General features: G+C 38.2%; 1 protein-coding gene across 1 annotated transcript in view; it reads right to left on the bottom strand.

Moving 5' to 3' along the window:
• The window catches only part of SOX13 (SRY-box transcription factor 13), a 62,796-nt gene extending 44,018 nt beyond the window's left edge, over positions 1-18,778 (bottom strand). The window contains 1 exon segment of the mRNA XM_032217658.1: positions 18,681-18,778. The gene's annotated coding sequence lies outside the window, so the exon portion shown is untranslated.
• Between the last annotated feature and the right edge of the window lie 535 nt (positions 18,779-19,313).

Below are 19,313 nucleotides of genomic sequence, written 5' to 3'. Positions count from 1 at the left end.
CTTACCAAAACTGTGGCATTGTTAGTCAACTGAAACAAAACAAATAGTTCTGTGGCACTTTATGAAAAAAGCTAATTAAACAGGTCTCTGATTATTCAAGGATTACCAACTTTTTAAAAGTTTATTACATCTCAAACAAGAGATAAATAGAAAGAAACAAAAAGGAAATTAAAGGTCAGAAATAAGGAAAATTAAAAGTGCAGAAAAAAATAAAAAAGTAACCTCCAACTTTCTTCAGCACAGATATAAATATAAAATACATTACCTTATAATAATATAGAGTATTTACATAATCATGAACAGGATGTAATTGTCAAACCCCAAAATGTAAATTTCATTTCTTTCAGTTTCAAGCAAAAAGTTCAACAGCGGTCTCCAATTAGAAACCAAGCTGAACAAAGTTTTTTCTTTAATCAAAGTAGTCAATTTTGCCATCTCAGCTAATTCCATTAACTTCAGCATCCACACTTCCATTGTAGGAATTTGTAAGCCTTTCCATCTCTGTGCAACTGTTATTGTTGCTGTTGTTGCTGCTGTGTTATATAAAGGACTACCAACTTTTAAGTGTAACAACAAAAAGAGCCTCAAAAAAGCTAGTTTTCACTAGAGAATCAAGAGTCCCAGAGTCACTGGGAGTAAGATGGCATATACATTTATTAGTATTACCACTAAATGCTCTGCATTTAAATCATGTTGCTGCAAGTCTAAAGGGGCAAGCAAATCCCTGAATATTCCTTGTAGTTTAAAAGATTCTGATACTTGAAGCGCTGAGAATCTAAAGCAGAACCAATACTCCAACTATATATATCTGTTGCCTGTTAAGATTTCAAGTTATAAGCAAGAACACTTTGCTGGCTAACAGTGCCGGAAAGCTTTTGCACCATCAGAATCCATATTCCTTGTGTCCCCACTAATCAATTTTTCCTCCCCTTTGCTCAGAAGACCCCCATAAATGTCTCTTTCTGACTCAGCATGAAAGGTACTAGTATTCTTTAAAGGTGACACTTACTTTAAGTGAGCTCAGCTGGGACTACTTTGGTAGACTGGTGCCTTTTTTATGCCAGCAGCCCCGCTGGGCTCCTGGTCATGCTGAGTTCTTTTAAAAGACATGGCAATTTTCTGCATCTCCTCCACAGCTTATATCCACAAAAGTGAAAAGTGTTAAAAGTAGCTCTAAGACTTGCCCCCCACAGTGATGTATTCTGGCTCCCAGCCTTGACATAGGTTTTCTGGTATGATATGTTCCCAAGAGATACAGCTGTCTTTGTCTCCAAGCTGACTTGGAGTCAATTGCTTCAAAGAACTGAGGCCATAAATGGGTTTGGTTGGGGGTGGGGGGTTGCATTCAACATACAATGTGCAAGCCAGGTTTAGTCAGTTCAATTGCAATGGAAGTGGAACACACACCCACACACTCCATATGTCCTTCCAATATCCAAAATTCATCCTTTCTGTATGTTGACATGGACTCTACAAACATATTATGATCTTCCAAGATATTAGTATACCACTCCAAGAATTATCAATTTGTGTGATCTGTAGACAAAGCCAGGCTATTCCTTAACTTCCAATCGCAGGAAGTTTCTTACCTCTTAATGAGAATTGAAATATTAATATACAAATTAAACATTTTCTTTTGTAATGTCACTTGTTAATTTTTTGTTTTTAAACTGTTTTACCTCCCCTATTTATCTGCTACAAGTATGCGACAGTATGAAAACTGCCTTTTAATGAAAATTGAAATATTAATAGGCAAATTAAAAGAATCTGATGCATTAGCAAGTTTCAGGATTAATAAGCAGAAGATGAGATATTAACAAAAATATAACAATAGGGACCTGAACAAAATTGACTGTCTTTTAAGACTGAGAAGAAGGTAAAATATCTTGGTGACACTAGATCAATACGAACTCAAATATATTATTTCGTGTGAATACATGGAATGAAATTTAATATGTTATGTTAAGATGGGAGAAACTACAATTGCCATTGCTGGGAAGAAGTTCTGTGATAAAAATGAATATTTTGTCTAGAATGATTTTTTTTTTGTTTCAGACAATACCTGTTTTGACAACTGATGCACCATTTAAACAATGGCAAAAAGATACATCTAAATTTAGGGGTGGGGGGTGGAAACAGGAGTTAAACATAAAGTGCTACAAGAAGCAAGGGGAAGAGGAGGATTGGTTTCCCCAGACTTGAAATTGTATTTTGTAGGTTGTTGTTTGTTTTTCATGGAAGAGTAGGTTTTGCTGAAAAACAGAAAGCTTTTTCTGAGTTAGAAGGACATGACCAGAGATTTGGGTGGCATGGATATTTGTGGTACAACAATGTTAATGTGGATTTTTAGAATCATTATGTTAGACAAGCCATACTGAGAATATGGAATAAAATTGAGGTTGTGCCTGAAAATCCCCTTTGTGGCTTTCAGCACAAGAAGCAACTCTTTATAGACTTGGTGCAGGAAAAAGAAAGAAAAAGAGAGAAAAGAGTTATAGTGTAACCACAGAGTTCAATTTATAATTGTACTTTAAAATGTTGTAAAAAAAATTAGAAGCCACTTCTTTGTATCTTTTATTTCTTTTTCCTTCCTTGCACTTTTATCTTTTTCTTTAATTTCTTCCTCTTTTCTTTTTTTTCAATTTATATCAGTTTGTATTCATTTTTAATCTTTTATTTAACAAAAATATTTAAGAAAGGATTACACAAAAATGAAAACTGCATTTTAATATTTTTCTCTAAGCTACCTTGAATTTTTACCGGAAAGGCAAAATATAACTAACTTCCAATATTTTAAATAAGAGAGAGAGCAATTCTAACCTCCAGATAAGATTAGAATAGGGTGGATAACCTCAACACAGAAGGAAACAGGAGCTCCATCAACATAGAGACCTCATCCACCTGGAGGCTCTAATTACATCCATGGATGGCTCTTATAACTCTAGCCTTGGGCATTCCAAGGACAGAGCAGCTTTGGTCCAGCAGGATCACAAAATTTTCCCTTCTTTGAAATTGCACCAAGGTCAGATTCCTTGGCTCCTGGGCTTCTCCCCCCCACTTCCCCTTCCCCCTCTTCCTCATTAATATGTTATTTTTTTAATACTTGGCCGAACAGCTTAACAAAACTGCTCTCTCAACTTCTGGCATGAACAGACAGGCTTTAGAAGTAGCAGAAGATCTGATACTTCGTTATCTACCCAGGATTCCCCAAGACTGCTCTCCATGTCTCTCTAAAGATCCTCTGTTCAACTACCTTTTTTCACTGATACGTTTCCCTAAGAAATGTATTCAAGCCCTTCTCAAAACAGTTTCCATATGAACATTTTAATATAAAATCTTTGTAGACGTCAGATGGATGGATGGGTGGATGGATGGACAGATAGCAATGAAATGCTATGCACTTCTGTACATGCATGGTTATACATTCATTTCAGAATAGTCTGTTACCTAAGATGCAAATGTCAGGATTCCAAATAACATCCCAAATCAAATCAGAGTCCAAGCAAAGTATTGCTCAAAGTTCCAATTTATTAAGAGAGTCATGTTGGTACATCTGGGAAAACCCGAATCTGAGCTTCCTGGATTTCCCCCACCCAGTTGAGAGTTCATGAACTTGCCCCACACCCACAAGTCCATCACATGGTCCAGTTCCAGTCAGGTGCAGAGCTGTAGAGACATGTTTTTTTCCTTTCTTTTTTAATCTTTGCCTTCATTTTCTTAACATCATTCTGTAGGCTTCTCTGGGCAGAGACCAACGTTTTTCTACCTACCATGTTCTTTGACAGAGTGGTGTAATGCAGCTGACCTTAACGACTGGTCAATAGATAACATTAAAACCTATTTCATTCCATACAGACTTCCCATGCCACTTTAATTATATCCTTTTCATAGGTGGTGTGTGTGTGTGTGTGTTTTCCTACTGCGTTTACAGAAACTCAGTATACATAAAGAAATAAAAGGAGTGCCAAGACAAATAGATTACGTATCAGGATTGGCAGATCATTGCCTAGTAATTTACCTTTGATCTTTAAGATGTCTAAAAAATACAACAGGCATATTTAATACATGTCAAAGTAGTAACGATTGCTCCCCCCTCCCACTTCCAGTTACTACTGGTATGTTGCCTCTAGCACAGAAAATCAAAACAAATACAAGGTTAGACTGAAATATAGCTGCACAATTCTACAGGTTATAATCATATGTACTAGCTGTAGGTACTACTTTCAATTGTCACAAGTGGTGATAAGATGATGATTTAATGCAATTCCATTATCAATTACGTGCATTATATTCTTCCTGATTCCAATAGAAGAGAATATCTATTGCTTAGGATTGAACTAATTAGAAGTTCTTTGAACTTTCTGAGCTTGGTTGTTTGTTTGCTTGCTTTCATTTCCCTGCCAGATAACATCAAAATCATCAGTAACATCACAGGTATTGAAATGACAATAATCATAATCTATATGCAAGAAATGAATGCCTCTTATATTAGGAATCCAAAGGAATAATGATTTTATCTTACAGTGAGCAACACAATATTGTTTTCCTCTCGGATATTTTTTAAGTGAACGAAAATGTTTAGAATTGATTTTATTCTGAACAATCTCTCCTCACATTATGATCATCAATTTCCATTTACTTCCCATCTGTTTCTAGTCAAGAGAAATTGGTATAGAATATTCTTAAATCAGTTTAAATCTGAGTTGAGTAATTAAAGCCAAATCTGTTAATCATCACTTTTACCTATGTGTTAGTTTGATGAAACTAATCTGAAGATGGAGAGACATTTGAAACAGTTGAGCCACAGATTATGGTTTAAGTCAAATTAAAGAAACCAAGTTACAATGTCATAGCCAAATGCATTCTATCTTTATTATATTATTTTCACTTTAATGTTAATGCATTAACATGATGTGCATTATTTTCATTATTACTTTGAATTTAGCAAAAAATTAATAAAACAATGCAAACCACACTCTATGAGTATGTACAAAAAGCTGTCTGTTTCTATCGGTGTAAACCAACATGCACTCAAAATATCATGGTTTTGTTTAACCAAATATTTTCTTGGAATTTTTTAAAACTAATATTCTTACCAAATGATAATTGATCCTATTTTAAAATAAAAATTTTCAATTTATATATTGTATGTATGTGTGTGTTTGTTTGTATGTGTGTGTGTGTGTATGTATGTAGGTATGTATGTATGTATGTGTGTGTATATATATATATATATATATATATATATATATATATATATATATATATACCACACACACACACACACACACACACACACACACACAGTATGTATGTATGTATATTTGAGATGGGAGCCAGTTTGGGGTAGTGATTAGAAGGCATCAGTGTAGAAACCAGGAGACTGAGAGTTCTAGTCCTACCTTAAGCACAAAGCCAGTTGGGTGATCTTGGACTAGTTGCTTTCTCTCAGCCCTTTGAAGGAAGCAATGGCAAACCACTTTGGAAGGGAAAAAACCCTTTCAGATGGAAAATTACACTTAAAATGTAAGACAAATGATAAAGAGTACAAATTAACCTATTAAAACAAAAAGGAAAAATACTTTGTGAGTTTGTAAAATTAAGCAAAAGGATAAAGATAACGGTTCCCTGTCATTCCCGGCTCTAGGGGCGGTGCTCATCTCCGTTTCAAAGCCGAAGAGCCAGCGCTGTCCGAAGATGCCTCTGTGGTCATTGGGCCGGCATGACTAAATGCCAAAGGCTGTTACCTTCCCATCAAAGTGGTCCCTATTTTTCTACTTGCATTTTTACATTCTTTTGAACTGCTAGGTTGGCAGAAGCTGGGACAAATAAGGGGAGCTCACTCCATTATGCGGCATTAGGGATTCAAACCCACCGACCTTTCTGATTGACAAGCTCAGCATCTTAGCCACTGAGCCATCGCGTCCCCTTAAATAATAATAGACATAATAGATATAAAAAGACATAAAGATCTGAATGACTGTCTGCTTTTGTCAGGTGGAATTAATAATCATGTGGGGGCAGTGAAAGTGTAAATTGATAATAAACAAAAAAAGGCTAACATTCAGGCTATTATAGATATAGATAAAATAGGAATAGGCTAGTGGAAGCTGCATAGCTCCAGTAAAATGACAATAATGGAAAAACCAGGAATGAATTTTAAGGAAGACTGTTCAACCTTCTGAATGAATGTGACTGGTCCGAAAGAAAAATATTTTGATAAGTCACATTTTGCTGAGAGGGAAAAGAACAGAAAAAGTGATTGAAACATTCAGGCATACAAGTATGAATGAGAATGATTTGCACTTCATCAGTTTATGCTGAGTCTAGGCCCATAAAGATTGATTTATGCCTCCAATGTTATGGAAATATAGAAAAGGTGCAGGACTATGTCATCAGCCTTAGTTATACAATATGCAACATCTTCTGCTAACAGTATATTTTGGACATTTTGGCCAGTATTTCATAAAGGCAATCAAAGCCCTCTTTTAACATGAGTGACGCTCATGCTGTTTTCTGTATCTAGAGGCTATCTTGCAAGGCAACATACTGCTTGCCTGTATCCTAACCAGTTGAAGCAGAATGCGGTCAGAATGTGGTGAGATGTACTGAATTTCTATTTATATAGTTATTATTTCTAAATCTCCATCAATACATGCAGGTTTATAAATGAAAAAATGCAAGCTTATGCAGATATATCCTCTTCCATTATGTATTTGCCATTCATTGGTAATGTATGCATTTTTCCATTAAAAAGTAAATAAAGCTTTTTTATTTATATGCAAGAAAGTTATAATAGTTTTGACTCATACTACACAAGATAATAACACTTTTAGAATTGTGGTTCTATTCAAACATCGCATATTCATCCTGGGGAAAAAAAATCATCTTATGCCAGGCATTCAGTGAAAGGGGGGGGGGGAAATAATCCTTCACTTCACACACAACTGATGGACTAAATTTGCCCTACACTGAGAAATATTATTTGGTCCTTGGGGTCTAAATATTAAGATCATTTGAGAAAGGGTCGGATAAGCATAGTACAGATGGCACAGCCTTTGTGTCTCAGTAGAAGAGAAACTTGGTTTTTATTTTTGATATTTTTTACTGCCAAATATTGCCTGGTGAGAATTCCCTACAATGAAAACAGACACTAATTTCAGACCCTGAAGTACCGCTATCATCCTCATTCAGCCATGCATGTAAAATCCCAGTCAACTGCTTTAATCCCCCTCCAACTGTTCAAGAGGAGCTGTGTTGATCATCATAAAGGTTATAGGCCAGTAGATTGCACAAAGGGACTAGTAAATATTTTCCCCTTCCCCAAGGCAATTCTAAACAACAAATGCACTGGTAAATTTTAGTTTGTTTAGAAAGGTACTACTCCTTGAAGCACATTACTGTAAATTTATGGAAGGAATACATTATGTTATCAAAATGTGTTTATATTAGAGAATTTTGAATTCATATCCCAATGTTCATGTTCTGAGATGAGTCTCAAAATTTGACCTTGGGCTGAAGGGTATGAGCAGTAGCAAAGGAAGAAGAGAACAAATTGAAGTTTTATTTTTGGTTTTTAAAAAATGAGAAAGTAGATCTTCATCCATCTAAAAGGATAGTTGAGATTCTTAGAAATTGAGGACATTGATAAATCATCAGATAGTTTGGCTTGAGGAAAGAGTTTACCTTACTTTTACACCAACAATTGTTTGTTAAAGGAAGGCAAACCTAATCCAGTTTATTACCACACCATAGTGAGGGGATCAGTAAGAATCCTGAATCCAAGCCTTGAATATCTTCCACAATTGTCTTGGTTTTGGCACCAGTTTCAATTTCTAGTCAACATGGGAAAATTCAGTCTCAACATTCCATCCCTTTATTACTGTTATTAGTAGCCTAAATCAGACTAAAGGCCATTGTTAAGTCTGAACTATTCCAGTTGGACATATGGTTTTCAAGCAGATGGATAAAATGCAGGAGTATCTGTACTTATGGTGGAATGGAGATAAGTCTCACAATTTTTTTTTGGGGGGGGGGGGGATTGGGTTAACACAAACACAGTTAAGTTCCAAATGTTTTTGCTTCCAATTCAGTCAGCTTTTCTTCCTCTATTAAATGAAAGACACTCTATGACTATGGTGGCGAATCTATGGCACGCATGCCAGAGGTGCATGCAGAGCCTTCTCTGTAGGAACGCATGCCATCGCCACCTGGTCTTTGGGTTTCCGGTGCACGCATGTGCGCTGGCCAGCTAGTCTTCATGCACACCAGAGTACCAGAAACCTAAAGACCAGGTGCAGTGTGTACTGACCACCTGGTCTTTGGGTTTCCAGAGTGTGCATGCACGTCGGCCAGTTGGTCTTCGTGTACGCCTGAGCGCTGGAAACCCAAAGACCAGGTGGCCCATAAGTGCATGTGCACCAGCTGGTCTTTAGGTTTCTGATGCTCTGGTGTGCAGACATGCACGTAAACATGTGTTCCGGTTTAGGCACTCGGCGTCGAAAAGTTTCACCATCACTTAGCTACTATGAACTTAGTAGCTTCTTCACCAAGATATCAATGATAAAAACCCATTAGAACATATGAAGAAATCTGGTTGGAGATGTAAACAGTTATAATCCTGGAATAGCAGGGATATTTCACCCAATAGGGATAAGAAGATGCTCTTCAAATAAGAGGAGAGGGTCAAGGGAAACTATTAATTTGTTACTTTGTGAAAGAATTCATATTCCAGTTATTGGGCAGTTAGGTAGTTTATGTCTGTCACACGCAATCCATCATGCAGGAAACAAAATAAATAGCACGCTACCACCTTTTGCCCCTAAAATGGTTTCACAAATCAGGGCATTAAAGGCTACATTCTCATCTTTAACTGGCCTTTTTGTTCAGATGCACATAATCTAGTGAAAGGAAAAATATAGTTATTCTCAATGAGAAAAGGAAGGTAAGAGTTTTATATGAATCAATAGCATGATCTTTGTCTTGTTAGTTTTATTGTTTATTCATTCAATTTCTATATCAACAGATCATTTACTTAATTCAGCAAAATCTGCATCATGCCTAATTACACTAACTACTGTGTCATTAAGATAGGTAAGATTAAGTACCAAAGGCCCTATGGTACAGTTAATTTTCACTACTTTGTGGAATGGTGCTAAAATCTATACAAATCTAGTTAGGGACAGGAAGACTATTTCATAAAATGGAAACTATATTGAGAAACACTGCTACTGTTTTCATTTCTCTCGATAAATATGAATAACTTCTTCTCCTGGGATAAACACAGCAGACAGGATGGTTCTTCTTGGAAAAGGTGGTCCTGAAGGTACCCAAGAATAAAGGGACATAAAGGTCAAAGCAAGGCTTTGAATTGTAACTAAATAATTGGACAAAATGTACCCTCCCTTCAGCCATGGTGTAATAAGGCTGAATGGCTTTCATCCAGGAAGCACACTTCAGTATTGGTACCAACTGCAGTTTTCAATCCATCTGCAAACACAGCTATATGTATATAAAACACCATACATCAGTAGTCCAACCAAGCACTGGAAGTCATAAATTACTGTTGGAAAATCCTGCCACAATGGATAGGTGCATCTGTCAGAACTGGACAAAGGCCCTCCTGGCCATGGAACCTACTTGGCCAGACGACACTTCTATGAGTCAGGAAGGATACTCAAGTTACAGACCTGTTTGTTTGTTTTTTAGAGGAAAAGCCACCCAATCAGACTTATAACTAGAGGAGAAAAAGAACCATATGGTTTTCAGACAAACAGTAACTCCATAATCCTTCATAGGATTTAATTTCAACCTGTTTCATCCTTTCCATGCCTACAGTCTTCAAGTACTGGATCAAGATTTCCATAGTATCTCTAGTTTGACTTGGGGTGACCATATAATACTGATGTTATCTTACACAGAAACAATAGTGACCTTTAACAGTAGATCCATGTAGCTATTTAAAAAGTAGGGTAGAGGGAATCAAGCTGCATGGGACTTTACTCAAAAGGGCCCAATATGCTAACCCATTTTTCCCAGCCTCATCCCAATTTCATTTGCCCATTCAGGAAGGAGTACCTAAAACCTTCAAGCCTTCACATGCAATTCAAAAAGTACCATGACCAGTGGTACCAAATCCCACTATAAATGCATTATAGGAAGTCTCAATGAAGCCATGATTTGCTTAAAATGATGAATTGGATAAATCATAACTGGAAGGATAACAAAACAGGCTAAGCTAAACCATATTTTGCAAGCCACAGGATTTGGCTTCATGCAGTATGCTAAGACAAATCAACCACACTATGATTTAGTGCAATGTATGAACCCAACCAATGTAAAGACCAAGCTTATCAATCTATTCAATATGGACCCAGTTGTGAAGGAAGGACTACACTTGCCTCTCAGATTCACATAAGGGTCAGAAATACGTTTACCTTATTTGGGGGATGTCCTTAATGATTCAATTTTATATCCATACCTATAATTAATATCTTCAGAAAACATAAAGCAAAACATCTGGAAAAAGAATAGAAATGTGGGCAAAACCTACCTATTCGATAACCAGGCCACGCTGGAATTATATTACAGGGATACAGTCACCATGCAGCTGTACAAAGACACTCCTTAGTTGTCTTTGCAATGTCCAAGCCTACTTTATATATGAATATTCACACACACCTTAGCCATGTAATAACAGGTTTGCTGTAATATATAAAAAACAGAATGCTGTAAGTTCTCTATAATGTGTTTTTACTGTCATACTATTATTGGCCTCTCGGGTAGTTCACTTTCTACATATTTCTAACGCAGAGGAAGTGGCTCAGGTCTCATAAATCCTAATATTATCTTATACTAACTTTTTCAGGAAGTTCTACTATCTTCAGTTGTATGGTTCAAAATAAATATTCGGGATGAGTCTACAATACTGATGCAACCAAAAACTGCTGTTGAAATAATCAAACTTATTTCATAGCTTTGGATTCATGATATAAATATGAGAGAAAGAAACGTAAACTAACAAAGTTAAGCCGCAAGCACTAGACATTTCAGCTCCCGTGTACTTGCTCTGTCTGGAGCTTACTCGAGTAGATCATTATTTACATTATGTTTCTAACACACACAAAAGTATTTTCCATGCATAGCTGCAAGGTCGGATTGTAAGAGTGTTGTCACATGTATGCCATACATATGCACAACAAAATGTTTGCCACTATATAACATAGTTTGTCTTCATGCTTTCACACTAGATGTAAAAGCTCTCAAAATATACTATTACAAAACATTGTCTCATTAACCCACCAAAGACTGCAATTAGCGAGAAGGGAACAGTTGGTTAAACAGCCAAGTTTTATGCTAGGACGGTTTGCATTGCATCTGTAAGTGGGCTACACACATCTGGTCACAGGCGAATACAATTTTAGCAAAGGATAGTCTGAAATAAGTGACAATTTATTGTAGTGTCAATTGCACAAGAATCCAAAGAATTCCTATCAGCCTGCTCAAAAAATCTCCACACATTTTTTTTTTTAAAGAATAGCTCTCTCCTTCCAATCCCATCTTCCAGTTTATCTGCAAAAGTTCCCTTGGTAGAGTCTAAGAAAGGTTTTCCATGTGGCATGAATGGATATCCTACAAGAAATCTGAATTCTACTGTGAAAACACTGAAGTCACATATGAATAACCAAACTGGAAAAAAGAGGCAAAATCTTGGAGGAGGAGAAGGGAGAAACTGTATCCCTGTCCTTTCTTTTACAAACCTGCTCTTTTATTAGCACTTCCTCTAACTAACCCATCAGCTCTTTTGGAGTCAACTGATTACAACAATCCAAAGTCTCTGATCAGATTCAATCACTTAAATGTAGATGAGAATCCATGTACCTAATTTCTAATCCCTGAATTACTGGTATTCTCACAGATGCTTAACTTGGGTAATGAATTAACTCATTTCATTGATACATAACTACATTAAACCATGGACTACTGAGCTTATAATAAACCACAAAATCAACTAACTTATCTGAATATGCTATGCATATACAATTTCTAGGGCTTTAACTATCCCATGTAGACATTCAATGTGAATTTAGGCATATAGGATTTATTTTCTTCTAATTTATCTTAAGATTGACAGCTTTGTTTATGCTAATAAAAACTTGTATTTATGGCAAAAAATTGCTGTTTGCTGTGACAATGCAACACTAGGTTAAGTTCTGACAGGTGTCTGAGAAAACTATGAAGCAAGACAAAATGCAGCTAAGAGAAACAATAAAAGAGACCGCCTTCTGCCAATTACCTCCCTGCGTCCATCAGATCGCATAGAGTTGGCCTCCTCCGTATTCCATCCGCCAGTCAGTGCCGACTGGCGACTACTCGGAGGAGAGCCTTCTCGTTGCGGCTCCGACACTATGGAACAATCTCCCCGTGGAGATTCGTACCCTCACCACCGTCCAGGCCTTCCGCACAGCCCTCAAGAACTGGCTAGCCCGTCAGGCCTGGGGATAATCTTATTTTTGCCCTCCCGAATGCTGAGTGAATGTTGAGTTTTACTGTCTAATTTATTTTTGTGCACATTTCCTTTGTATTGTCCTACACTCCCCTTCCTTTTTGATTGTAAGCCGCCCTGAGTCCCCTCAGGGAAAAGGGCGGCCTATAAATGTCTAATAAATCCAAATCCAAAATCCAAAAACCTGCTTCAATAAATGTGATTTATTAACACAGGTGGGAGTGGGGGGGGGGGTGTTCTCAACCTTGGCAACTTTAAGGTGTGTGAACTTCAACTCCAAGAACTCCCTTGCTGGATGTAGAATTCTGGAAACTGAAGTCCACTTATCTTAAAGTAGCCAAGATTTGGAAACACCATATATAACCTATCATATCTTCCAAATATACTGAATTTCAATCCTGATTCTCTCCATGTACATGCCATGTGAACTAGGGATGGTGCAAACTGTAATCCAATGTCTATCTAAAGGAAATTTGAATGGAGAAACCTGTGTTAAACAATGGCAGCAAAACTCATTCAGTATTTTCTAGTGCTGCAGCAGAGAGATGGTTCGATGTTGTTGCACTACCAATCTCAACATTTCTTTTCACTATGTTAGCTGGGACCTCTGGGAGTTATAGTTCAATTACTTTGGAAGGTCATAGATTTTCCATCCCTGACCTAGCCTATGTTAAGCCATAAATGACCTATATAATTTCTGGAATTTGGCTTACATTAATTAACTAATGAGATTGCAAAATAAATGTAATGACATTTCTGCTTTTTTCACAACACAGAAGCAATATTAAAATACTAAATGGTACATTTTTCAACCATAACCCCCGTTCCCTAGAAATCTATTTTTGACTGTCATTTCCCATAATGAAGCTATCATTCCAGTTAAAATCATCACATATATTCAACATAATTCAATATACTCAAGTTGCTTATGCGATTGTTTAAAAATTCATGTAGGATTTTTTTCTTTCTTTCAGTGAAACTATAATTTAAGCATGAAAGAGTGATATAAAGTGTGGGGGCATAAATTACACATAATACATGTACAGTACCACAAACAACTGTCAATACAGTGTTCTACCTAAAATGTAATGGTACACAAAGATTATTTTGGTATTCACATTGCTTGTTGTTTACTCCACACTTTATATCAGAGGGCTCATTTTCACAATATAGGTGTCCCCAGAGAAGTACTGATGATGTTACCTAGTTTAGTAATAAAACGTCTGCAAGAAAGCCAGTAAGCTCAGACAGCACCAAGGACCAGGCAGTACAAAGTACATCAGAGAAGCAGTGGTTGTACAGAGTGATTTTAGTTCCTCAGGTAAACTGCTCTAATAGCTCTTGCTGATACATTTATTTCATTTATATATTGTATGCTTCAAACTTGCAAGCCATTCCACAGCCCATGTCCATAGCAGGCATTTTGAGGAATACAGCAGATTACAGTTGCCATCAGGAACAACTGTGTTAATGCTTCCATTGATTTGAATGACAGCCCAGAAAATGCTCACTGACTTTCTCAAGAGGACAATAATATATGACTCTGCACATAAACTATGCTTCTTATAAACAGAACACCCTGTTTAGAAGTATGTAGACCTTATGTGTGAGAATGCCAATGTTCTAGGAGCAGAATTATTTTAAAAAGTGATTGCAAGGGAGCTAATCTGATGGGCAGTGGCCAATGATGACACCAGAACCCAGCCAGAATTTACAAACAATCTTTTTAATCTATAAAACAATATAAAACATAAACACAAAAGGAGAAACCGGTGCTCTGGAAAAACAACCAGTCCTCATTCAGTACATAACAGCAATACATAATCTCATTCCAAATCTCTTAACAAACAACAATGCCTTGACTGGAAGACTGAGCAACCATTAATACAGTTTTCTTTACATGTTGCTTTTCGTTTTTGGGGAGAAACACACACACCCTCTCTCCGCAATCTGTATGACAAGAGTTGGTTCTTTCCAATGACTATCTGACTCTGCCTACCCCAAATCTTCATTCTGACTGAAGAAATTATTTGGAGGAATAACAAATGTCTCAGTTTTAATAAACTTTGGTCTGGTTCTCATGATTTAACCTTTTAAGATACTTTTGGCCTGGATGATTGAATCTTTTACAAGATACATTGACACAGCTGATTTCCAGGTATGGCTCAGGTGTGTGCGAGACTCATGATGGGGAGCCCTGGTAGAGTTTGTTTAGTAGTGGTGCTGAACAGCAGTTCTCTTCAATTAAATCAGAAGTGATGTTACATTCCCATAATGATGTCACATCAGAGGCAATTAAATTGACTTCTTAGAAAATGGGCCCATATTTTTAAGTGGACATAAAGACAGATTTAAGCAGCCAACCTTTTCAAGATGTTGGGGCTCTGGCAGCTGCCCATAAAAGTCAAGTGTCAAGATTGACTCCACAACAGTGCCTCAGGAAGAGATTTCACAATTTAGATGCCACAACTGGAAGAGTCTCTTCTGCTCCCTAAGGACAGAATGAGATGTCACAAGTGACAATAAGTGGGTAGTAGTTAACTCCCAGAATAATGGTATCACATTACACACTGAATATTTCTAGATGCCATAGTGGTGAAAGGAGGAGAATAGTCAGTTGTGCAAACTGCTTTTCTTCACAGAAGCAGGGATTCCCTGTACATGTTTACTTCAAGAGAACAGTTAGGAAGACCTTGCATTTTCAATACTCAAATGAAGAACTTTACAAATAACAACAAATAAATCTGAACCTTATTTTCTCCACATGGTTAATACTGTAAAATGCCTGAAGCCTGCAAAAACCCGTATTTATTGCCAAATAAATGGTTTTCTTTGTCCTAAGCGAACAAAATTTGCTTGTTAGAAGTGTGTTATTTGACTCTAGCTGCGCAGACCTGACAAGCAACAAAAGTGCTAATAGCAAAAAATGATATTCTAATAAATAAAATTATAATAATTCTTGCAGAAAGCAAAGACTAAATTCAAAAGGTTGCTATGCAATCTTAGGTTAGGTTTGGGATTTAGGAAGCAGCATATACGCCAGGTACTTTTTGTCTCACCTCCAGATCAACCATGCTAATTCTGTGGGGCAGAAACATTAATGGCAGGTAACTGGGTCCAAAGCCTCAAATCCACCCATTTTAATTTTTCTGTAGTGATGCAGAAAATATTTTTACTAGCAAAACAATAAAGCAAAGAGATCCTAGCCTGAGATTTTGAAAACTATTAAACTAAGGAAAATTTGAAGTGAATTCAAACATGATGTTGAGGAAGGTCTCCATTTGCTATGCTTATCCTAAGAATTGGCAGATAAAGCTGCCCAAGATGAACTACAAGGTTCACTCACCTTTATGGTGCGATCCCGAAAATGAGCTAACTCAGCACCTGAGTAAAGTATATTGTACAACATTAAAAGCCATGTTTGGAACATTAATATTCTGAGATGCACACTTGAAATATTAGGATTAGTATCAAACAAGTCTCTGCTCTATGCTTCGAAGGATACTATGGATTTCTCCTTCCAGGGGCAATCAATTATTTTTGTTAGATTTATATTCTAGGTTTTTTTTTACAGGAACTCAAGTTGTATATAGCATTCCCTATTCCAAATATTCTTCAAAAGAACCCTGGGAAGTAGGTTGAACTGAGAGAGAACAACTGCCCAGAGTTACCTAGAAATGTCCATGGCTGAGGCTAGATATTCTGGTCCTAATCCAACATTTTAACCACTACATCACACTGGTTCATGCCACTCCAGTGGGTTCTCCTAAACTATGAACAGCTTTTCCAGGAATTTTATACCAAAAAGCTTTGACATGTACAAAATTCTTATGTATCTCATCTTATATGTATATATTTCAAAAATAAGGTGTGTTGAAAATGCCCTTTAAAGTTTATTATTCCATATAACAGGTTTGTGTCTTAGATGAGTGTGTATATTCATCCTTTGAACTTTGCAATTATTGACCATCCAATTCTACAAACTGCTACCTGAGTACACTAACAAAATGGAACAAACTCCAACACATGCCCAGCTGCCCCAGAGATTGGACCCAACCTGGAGCAATGGAGCAATAGTTATCATGTCCATCAGTTTGTCTCTTGTACAGAGCACAGGTTAGGACACTTGAATGCCCCTCCATCTTACAGGTTTTATTCATTCGCATGAGTCATGGTGCTACTTAGGTCTAAAATAATAAACAAAGGCACAGCCCATCTACCCAGAATAAACTGGGATTTTGTTGCATTGCACGCCACTGTTTATTCTGCTATACCTAACTAATTTTATAGGATTAGACCTTCAGTACTTTAATTATACAACAAGTCCTGAAAATAATATCTTTTAGGCAGAAAAGGGAAGAGAAAATTGGGACACAGATGATTTTCAAAATTTCTGTAACTTCAGCCAAAATACTGTGGCTGCATTAGTGCTAGGTGACAAATGTTATTCACTTATTGTAAAACTGATTCTAAATACTATCTGACACTACCCAAAAGTAGAACAGACAGACAAAACAGGATTACTTTTATTTATCATACAACAATGAAATGTTTATGGTCTTGTGTCCTACATCTCCCTTAGAAATGCACATCATGTATAAGATTTCTTGCACTCTTATCCCATACATTCAAATGAAAGACCCTGAAATTACTGGGATAAAATAATACTGCAACTAAACTAAAGTGGAGTAAAGGGCAAGAGCCAAAACTGACTGAACAGTCTCCAAAATATAAGAGCCGAAACTCTGTGTGATTTAGAAAGAGCTTGATGATCCTACAAATAAACATTTGCTGGGTGCAATCTTGTATGGAATGACACCTCCTTCAATAAAGCAAGTTTTTCTTTTCTTAAAAAAAAAATCCAGACTTAGGTTACAGTTGGATCTTCTCCCCTTTGTAAACTGAGAAATAACCTCTTGGCAGGCTGCTTATTTTAAAACATGCTTGCTGACCTCTGTTGGTGCCTACAACTGCAAGAGCATCACCCTGCCTCTCCCCCATTGACTATGAAATCATTGTATTACAGAACCCCACAGACTGGCTGGCGAGACAGTGCCCCTAGTCAGTTATAAATATGCCGTTTTGTTTTGGTCAGAAGATGGGGAGGAGGTGGACAGGAAATGGGAAGAAGAGAAAGTAGTTCTGAATCTCCTTTAAAAGTCTCCCCTCCGTCTCTTCGATTAAGAACTCTGCCTAAAAAGGAAGGTCTGGGCAAGAAGCAGTCTGATATAGCTCCTTGTTCATACAGAAAGTCGCACAAATTTAAAAAGAAAAAACACGGGGAGCGATGGAGAAAACGGGATAATGTGTATTTATTTTATTTAGGGCGTGAGCGAATAAGACACAATTACGACCCTTCATCTTCCGGGAGATACTCGGGAGCAAACGGGACCCCTTTTTGCAAATGCCTATTTTGAACTGGAGCCCCACTTTTGAATTCACAAAACACCTTTCTCAGGAGCCGCTTCCCTGCCGTCCCGATGAAATCAGAATATTGCAAAACGGGGCAGAGTGAGTGAGCTGGGCAATATACAGAAGAGGTTAACCAACCGACTCTTTTTGATTCTCGTGGGGCATTTTTTATAGACGGCGATCTGTACACTGCAAGAAGGGAATCAATGATTCCCTTCACTAGTGTGTTGTTCATTTACAGTACAAATGCGGGTTCGCGCGCGCGCGCGCGCGCATACACACACACACACATCCATAAACAGAGTAAATAGCCAGCGAACAGAGTAGAGATCCGTCTATGGAGTTTGCAAACCGAGAGTGCAGGAACTGTTAACCCAAACATCCTCTCCAAATTCGATTTCCAGTTGAAGAGCTCTTTTTCTCCACCGGCAGAGTTCACGTGTCTTGAGAAGGACGGAAAATAAAAATCGAAATCCGCGCAACAGAGCAAGCCGGGGCGCGCGCGTGTCTGCGCTCTCTTGCCAAACAAAAAACATCCCACCAGCTACAAGTTTACTCGGCGGCACCTCAGGTCGCTGGGGCATTTCACGGGGCGTCCATTAACACGCCAGTGGCCTCAGCTTGAGCCCGGAAGGCAGGTCAATTTCACCCAGAGTTAAAATTAGCGAACAGCGGGAAGGAGGCACCAAGAGCCCAAAGGGAGACGCTCCGCTACTGTTTGCCTAAGCAAGAGGTTTGGAAAGACCCGGCCGGCGGCACTTACTAAATTGCTTCGCGGGACTCGGCGCGGCTTCCTCCGGCAGCGAGCTGCTTCTTCTGTCGGGCTCGGGCTGTTGTCTTCCAATCCGCCCCGCCCCAGGGGCAGGCCAGACCCGGTTTTCCCTCCCTCCCTCCCTCCCTCTTTTTCTCTGTATACAAGAGGCGGACGCTTAGTCGGTGCGATCGCACGCGGCGGCGTTGCAGGCTTCCAGAGGAGGGGAGGGGAAACGAGAAGAACCCTCCTCCGGCCGGCCGTCCATGCCGTTTCCAAGGAACACGCTTCTCCCTCCCGTTCGCTCACTCGCCCGCAGCCCGCTTCCATTGCTCGTTTGCCTCAAAAGAGGTAGTAGCTTAGGGTCCCGGTTCCAGATTTTAGCTTTGGACCTGTTTCCTACCGCACCTTCCTCTTCTGAGCTTTGAGAGTGGCTGAATTCAACATTGCCTCAGTGCACAGCTAACCTTGGTTTCTGGATTACGCTATGGTGGCTGGATTCACACGTCCATACTTAGCCGGGGACACGATAGGGAGCTGAAGCCAGATATTTCCCCATGTTGCCCCCCAGATTTCATTCCACCCAACTTTGTGTGTCTTATTTCTGCAATTCTGAAGGAATAGCCTCCTCTAGAAATGTGCTGT

This window comes from Thamnophis elegans, chromosome 5, assembly GCF_009769535.1.
Source record: "Thamnophis elegans isolate rThaEle1 chromosome 5, rThaEle1.pri, whole genome shotgun sequence".
Classification (NCBI taxonomy): domain Eukaryota; kingdom Metazoa; phylum Chordata; class Lepidosauria; order Squamata; family Colubridae; genus Thamnophis; species Thamnophis elegans.
The sequence above is the reverse complement of the archived record's forward strand: the minus strand, read 5'-3'. Positions and strand labels throughout refer to the sequence as shown.